Raw genomic sequence first — 6089 nt, 5'->3', positions numbered from 1 at the left:
CCATTACAAGCACCGCCCGGAACCGCCCACGCAACTCCTTGTTCGTACCCCCCGCTTCTCGCCGGGTCCCCCGGACACCCGAGCACGGGTCTCTGTGGATTCGGGTCCCGGAGACGTCCGGGGTGGAGAACAGGGAGGGGAGCGCGCGGAGAGGGGCAGGGAGGCGGAGGACGGGCGGGTCCCACGCGACCTGCACCTGCACCTGCCGGGAGCCGGGAGTGGGGGGAGGGGACCACTTTCAGCAGCAGCTTTAGAGCGACGGGAGGGAGGCGCAGGGGAGCGGGTGTCAGCGCCGCGTGGGGTTTTCTAGAGAGGAGCAGCGTCTTCCCTCTGCCAAGGCTGAGGCCGCGCGGCCGGAAGACGGGGGCTGCGGCCCGGCGAAGGAGAGCGGGCGGACGGAGGGGTCTCCGCGGGGCTGGGGAGGGTCGCGGTGAGCCGAGGGCCCGGGGCGCCGTGCGGGAGTGGAGGCGGGGGCGTCCCCGCGCCTGGGCCAGGTGAGGGGCCTGGGGCCGCTCCGGCCGTCACTCGCCAAGTGTCTCGGAAAGCAGCGCCCCGGCCCGCAGCTCCCCGCTGTGATCCGGGACCCCACCGCACAGGGTGGTCGGAGAAGGACAAGCGTCCAGGGGCTGTGGGCTGGGTCGGGCGGCTGGACCGAAAGGTAAGGGAGGGACCAGTGGGCGAAGCAGTGACGGAGGGGCGAGGGAGGAGGGGCGGGAGAGGCGGGGAGGAGGGGCTGGAGGGCGAGGGAGGAGGAGTCGGTGAGCGAGGGAGGGGCGGGTGCGGGGGGAGGGGTTGAGGGGCGAGGGAGGAGGGGCCGGCGGGCGAGGGAAGGGCGGGTGCGGGAGGGAGGGATCGAGGGGCGAGGGAGGCCAGAATGAATGCCAAAGGGTGAATGAATTTTTGTTTGTCATTTTATGTTGGCATAATTTCACACCTACAGGAAAGCGGCAAGAGGGCAAAAGCATTCCTATATGCTCTTCACCCAGATTTCCCAAAAGTTAGGAATGAAACCAGCCACACACAACGGCAGTATTGATAACAGCGAAATTTAGAAATTCAGTGTCCACCAAGAAAATAACTAAATTGTGTAGCTAATCATATGTAAAATAAGCCTACAATATAGGCGGTGTTTGCACTACAGAGTTAAGTGGAAAGGCAGCGACATGAAAATAACTGCTATGGAGTGTTTTCTCACGGATGCAAAATTTAAAACATTCATTTTCAAAAGAGTGGAAGGAAAGATAACAACTGAAAACTCAAGGGACCCAGAACCGCCAAACTCATCCTGAAAAAGGACAAAGCTGGAGAACTCACAGTCTCGGGTTTCAAGACTTACTAGGAAAGAACAATAAGACAATATGGTACTGGTGTAAACAGAGCCATAAACCAGTGAAGTAAAATTGAGAGTCCAGAAATAAACCCTCAAATTTATGGTCAACTAATTTTCACCAAGGGTGCCAAAATAACTAAGTGGGGGGAACAATAGTCTTTTTTTCCCACAAATGGTACCGGGGCAGGGGAAGGGGGAGGGGGGAGGGCTGGGTGGCTCAGTCTGTTGGGCATCTGATTCTTGGTTTCAGCTCGGGTCATGATTTCTGGGCCACGGGTTTGAGCCCTGCATTGCGGGCTCTGCGCTGACAGTGTGGAGCCTGCTTGGGATTCTCTCCCTCTCCCTCTGCCCCACTCCCACTTTCTCTCTCTCTAAAATTAAACGAAAAAAGAGCCTTTAATGCTTCAAAGCACATCATCTCTCAACTGTGGGCAGTCAAGTGAGGACAACCTACAAAACAGGACAAAGTTTTTGCAAATCATATATCTGAATGGGACCTGTATACCTAGACTATATAAAGAATTCTTAGGCTCAATAATAAAATGACAACCCGAGTTTAAATTGGCTAAGATCTGACAGACATTTCTTCAAAGAAGCTATGCAAATGACAAGCATGTGAGAAAAGGCTCCACATCGTCCATCATCAGGAACATGCAAATCAAAACCAGGAGATACATTTCATTTCTACTAGCATGGCTCTGCTCAGAAAGACAGATCGATAACAAGCATTGCTGAGGACAGACAGAAATTGAAATCCTCATCCACTGCTGGTGGGAATGTGAAATGGGGCAGCCACTGTGGAAAACGGTCTGGCAGTTCCTCAAATGGTTAAACAAAGAGTTACCACATGACCCAGCCATTCCATTCCTAGGTGGACACCCCAAAGAACTGAAGGCGTATGTCCACACAGAAACTTGTACATAAATGCTCATGGCGGCGGTAGGCATAGGAGCCCAGAAGTGGAAACTACCCAAATGGCCATCAACGGATTAATGGATAAAAACAGAAACAACCCCCCAACACGGATGAATGGATATACAAATTGTAATCTGCGTACGTGGCACAATATTATTTACCCATGAAAAAAAGCAAAACGCTTCCACAGGCTGCAACGAGGATGAACTTTGAAAACACTATACTAACTGAAAGAAGCCAGACCAAAAAACGCCACATATCGGATGATTCCATTTATATGAATGTCCAAAATTGGCAAACTACAGACAGAAAGCAGATGAATAGTTACCGACGTGCAGGGGCAGGGGAGCGGGGCAGAGAATGGGGGATTTCACAGCGATTGCTACAGGTTTCTTTCTGGAGTAAATGTTCTAAAATTGATTGTGGTGATGTGTGCACATCTTTGTGAATATACTAAAAACCACTGGAATTGTACACTTTAAATGGGTGAACTGCATTGTATGAGAATCATATCTCAATAAAGCCATTATCAAAAATGAAACAATAGTAAACCATTTATGTGTTAACTTTTTTTATGAGAAATGACTGTATTTACCAAAACAAAGAAATACAGGGAGAGGAGTGGAATTGTTTTTGCAGTTTTGCAAATCTCTTTAAAATAAGCCTAAGGTAAGACTAGAGATTCTCACATGTGCGTTGGCAATCAACCTGTTACATCAGTCACGTCGCCTTCTTTGCAATATTCCACAGGGACCTCCAGGAACGCCCAGACTACACTTTGAGAACCATTTCTCTACTGTAAAATTTGTATTTCCCCGTTTGTAATTAATAACTACCTTTGGGGTTATGTAAATACTCTTTCCTGGTTAAACTTTCACTCTCCAGTTTTAGCGGCCATTGAGGATTTTTGCTCAAATTGGATACTAATTAGGATGGTTGCCAAATGCTGATTTTCTGCATCATCCCTTCTGCATTTTTTACTCGGCCTTCTACCCTAAGAATGAGCTTTTCCTTCTCCCCATTTACTTATCTACATCAGTATCGACTCGTGGATTCTTATTTTATTCAAAGTCATAATCCGTTATTATCATTATTTACTACTGTGGTTTGAATCTCAAACTGCCCCAGCTTTGGCGTGGGGTCTTGGAAGGTTTCAATGAGGTGCGTAAGAAATGTCCTTCTCCTGGCTAGAGAAAGTGACAGGTCTAATACAATATTTAAACAAATGCTCCCGCTTAGCGAGCACGGAGTCAAACCGTGGTGGAGGCCCCGGGGGTCTCAATAAAGCCCCCCAACTCACTCACGTGTCCGAGAGCCCCCGCGCAGAATCTCTAGTGCAAGCAGCGGGTCCGACCGACGCTCCGCCCCCGGGCGCCGCCGCCCAATCCTAGGATTGCCCCGCCCCTTTCGCCAAACCTCGCCCTGTATCCCGGCGCCGATTGGTCAGGCCGCCAGCTCGGCGCGGCTCACGGAAGAGCCGGAGAAGCGGAATTTGTCCACGGAATGGGGCCGCCCCGGCCAGGGGCCCTGCGGCGCATGCGCGCTGGGAGCCCGTTTGGGCGTTCCAAGAGGTCGGCTCTCCTGCGGGGAGGCGCGCGCTCCTGGCCAGCGGCGCGGCGCGCCGGCACGAGGCTCGCTCCCGAGAGGGCAGGTGGGGGCGGGGAGCGGGCGCTCGGGTTGTGGTGGCCGGAGGGGCCTGGGCCGCGAGGTCGACGCCTGTGGTTCCGGCGGTCGAGGCCAAAGGACCCACCGCGGCTTGGTCGCCGGAGAGGGAGGGGTGCGCTGCCGCCGCCGCCCGGCCGGTGCCCGGTGAGCACGGGCCCCAGCGGGCCGGGAGGGTCGCGGGTCCCACGGCGTGGCCGCGCCCCCAGCCAGGCCTCCCCGGGTGTCCCTCGGCTTCTGATACTGGGAGGGGGTGGTCACCCGGCTCTGCGTCCCGGCGCTCAGGCCGCCTCCTCGTCCTTCACCCGAGACTCGCCTCTTTTCTCCAGGCTCCTCCTTTTCCCCAACCCACCCGGCCCGGGGACTGTGCCCTGAAACCCCCAGTCACCCCACGTTCGCCCGCCCCCCACCCCCGGCGGTGTCCGCCCCACCGGTGCTGACCCGTGCTGGCACCCCAGCCCTGTCTCTTCTGTGGTGTTCTGTAGGTCCCCGTGACCTTGCACTTTTTGCTATTAACACCCCAGCTTCCCCTCTGCTTATGTAGATTACCTGTGGTGACTTTCAAACTTTTTTTTGACTCACCCTACACTAAGAAATCTGTTTTACATGCGAAACTTGTGCTGTAGATGTAGATTACTGAAAGATAAGTTTAAAGGGAGAAATTACCCCAACCTCTCCCGATTCATCCGGATCTACTCTACCTTTGTTCTAATTCTATTCTGTTCTTCCCATTCCAAAAGGCTATTGTTAACCCATTAAATTGATTTTAGGACCTACTGGTTCTGACCAGTTTTAAACCCTTGCTGTAAGCCATCAGTCTTTGGTTTCCTTTACTTCTTCCCTTTGGGGGATGCTGACTGAGTTCCAATAATCAGATAATCACGAGTAACCTTCAATCCTAAAGAAAGGGTATATTTTTAATATTTTGACATTTCTGCTTCTCAGGGCCAAAATCACTTCAAGGACTTGACTTGAATTATCTAGTTGGATGCCATCAGGCTTATCTTGTTCTTCCAAAAGCTCTGTGGGACTTGGGGAAGAGATAGTGTTTATCTGGATTGTGGGGTGTTTATACGGAGAGGGAGACGATTTTTTACTGGACAGAGAAATAATTAAAGTTCAGCTTTAGGAAGATTAACTGGTTGGTACTGCGTAGGGAGAATGGGACTGGCTGGATGTCGGATGAGAGGGCTGTTAAGGAGTGGGTGGGGATCAAAGCCGTGCAGTGTTGTTCAGTGGGAGGGCGATAGAAGGTGTCATGACCAGGTATACATGACATGTGAGGATACATCAGTTCTGATAGGGAAGGAGTAAAAATAGCTAAGATTCTGGGGTGCCTGGCTCAGTCGGTGGAGCGTGTGACTCTTGATGTCCAGGTTGTGAGTTCCAGCCCCACGTTGGGCATAGAGATTACTTAAATAAACAAACGAACAAACAAAAAGCTAAGATTCTGGTCTGGTGACTGAAGGACTTGGGCTGAGAGGACCAGGAGCTAGAATCTTTCTTTCCATGCCCTCTGCGTCTCTAAGGTGGTCTGAAGCAGTGGCCCCCTAGGCCATTCAGCAGTCTTAATCGCTAGGGGCGGGGCCACTGGCACCCTCATCGCCTTCTGGAAGGGACACCTGTATGCACACACAGAGACCATGCATATTTCATAGGAAGGTCTCGAGTCAGTCAATGAACAGCTCTAACCCTCATGGTTCCCTAGCGTATGTGGGAGGGGAGCGGCAGTTGGAGTCACCCAGGAGCTTTTTCAAACATCAGGGCCCCGGAGCCTGACAAAGAACTCTTTGTTCTCGTGAGATGACTTTACGGTTTATAGAAGAATTTCACATGCAGTGTCTGATTTGCCACTTTTCCTGTTTCACAGGGAAAATCAGCCCAGAGAATTGATGGGATTTGCCCCAGGTCTCCCACCCGGCAAGCCAGCCCTAAGGACCCGGGTACTGGCGCATGGGGACGGTGGCTCTCCCTCTCGTGTGTAAAGGTAATTCTGTTGATCCACTGTCAGCTGCCGGGTGAGGGTCAGCCTTTCGCGACCTTACCGCTTAGGGCTTGCCTCAGAGGCACGTCGCAGCCTGTAACACCGTGTGTCTCTTGGGTGCTAGGTTTACACTGACCCCCAGTGCACAGCAATATCAAAGCGGGCAGCTTGAGTATTGCATTCGAATTGCCCTGTACC

General features: G+C 52.4%; 2 protein-coding genes across 8 annotated transcripts in view; both read left to right on the top strand.

Annotated features, from left to right (window-relative positions):
- Positions 1-6089, top strand: part of PRSS22 (serine protease 22) — a 146430-nt gene that overhangs the window by 116462 nt on the left and 23879 nt on the right. The window lies entirely within an intron of this gene.
- Positions 230-6089, top strand: part of FLYWCH1 (FLYWCH-type zinc finger 1) — a 29739-nt gene continuing 23879 nt past the window's right edge. For 5 of the 7 annotated variants that reach the window (XM_086691493.1, XM_086691492.1, XM_086691491.1 and 2 more), the window contains exons 1-2: positions 3903-4054; positions 5778-5894. The gene's annotated coding sequence lies outside the window, so the exon portion shown is untranslated. The other 2 variants (XM_086691488.1, XM_086691489.1) reach the window with 2 other exon arrangements.

The sequence above is a fragment of the Puma concolor genome, chromosome E3 (assembly GCF_028749965.1).
Source record: "Puma concolor isolate L17-30 chromosome E3, mPumCon1.1.hap2, whole genome shotgun sequence".
NCBI lineage: Eukaryota > Metazoa > Chordata > Mammalia > Carnivora > Felidae > Puma > Puma concolor.
The sequence above is the reverse complement of the archived record's forward strand: the minus strand, read 5'-3'. Positions and strand labels throughout refer to the sequence as shown.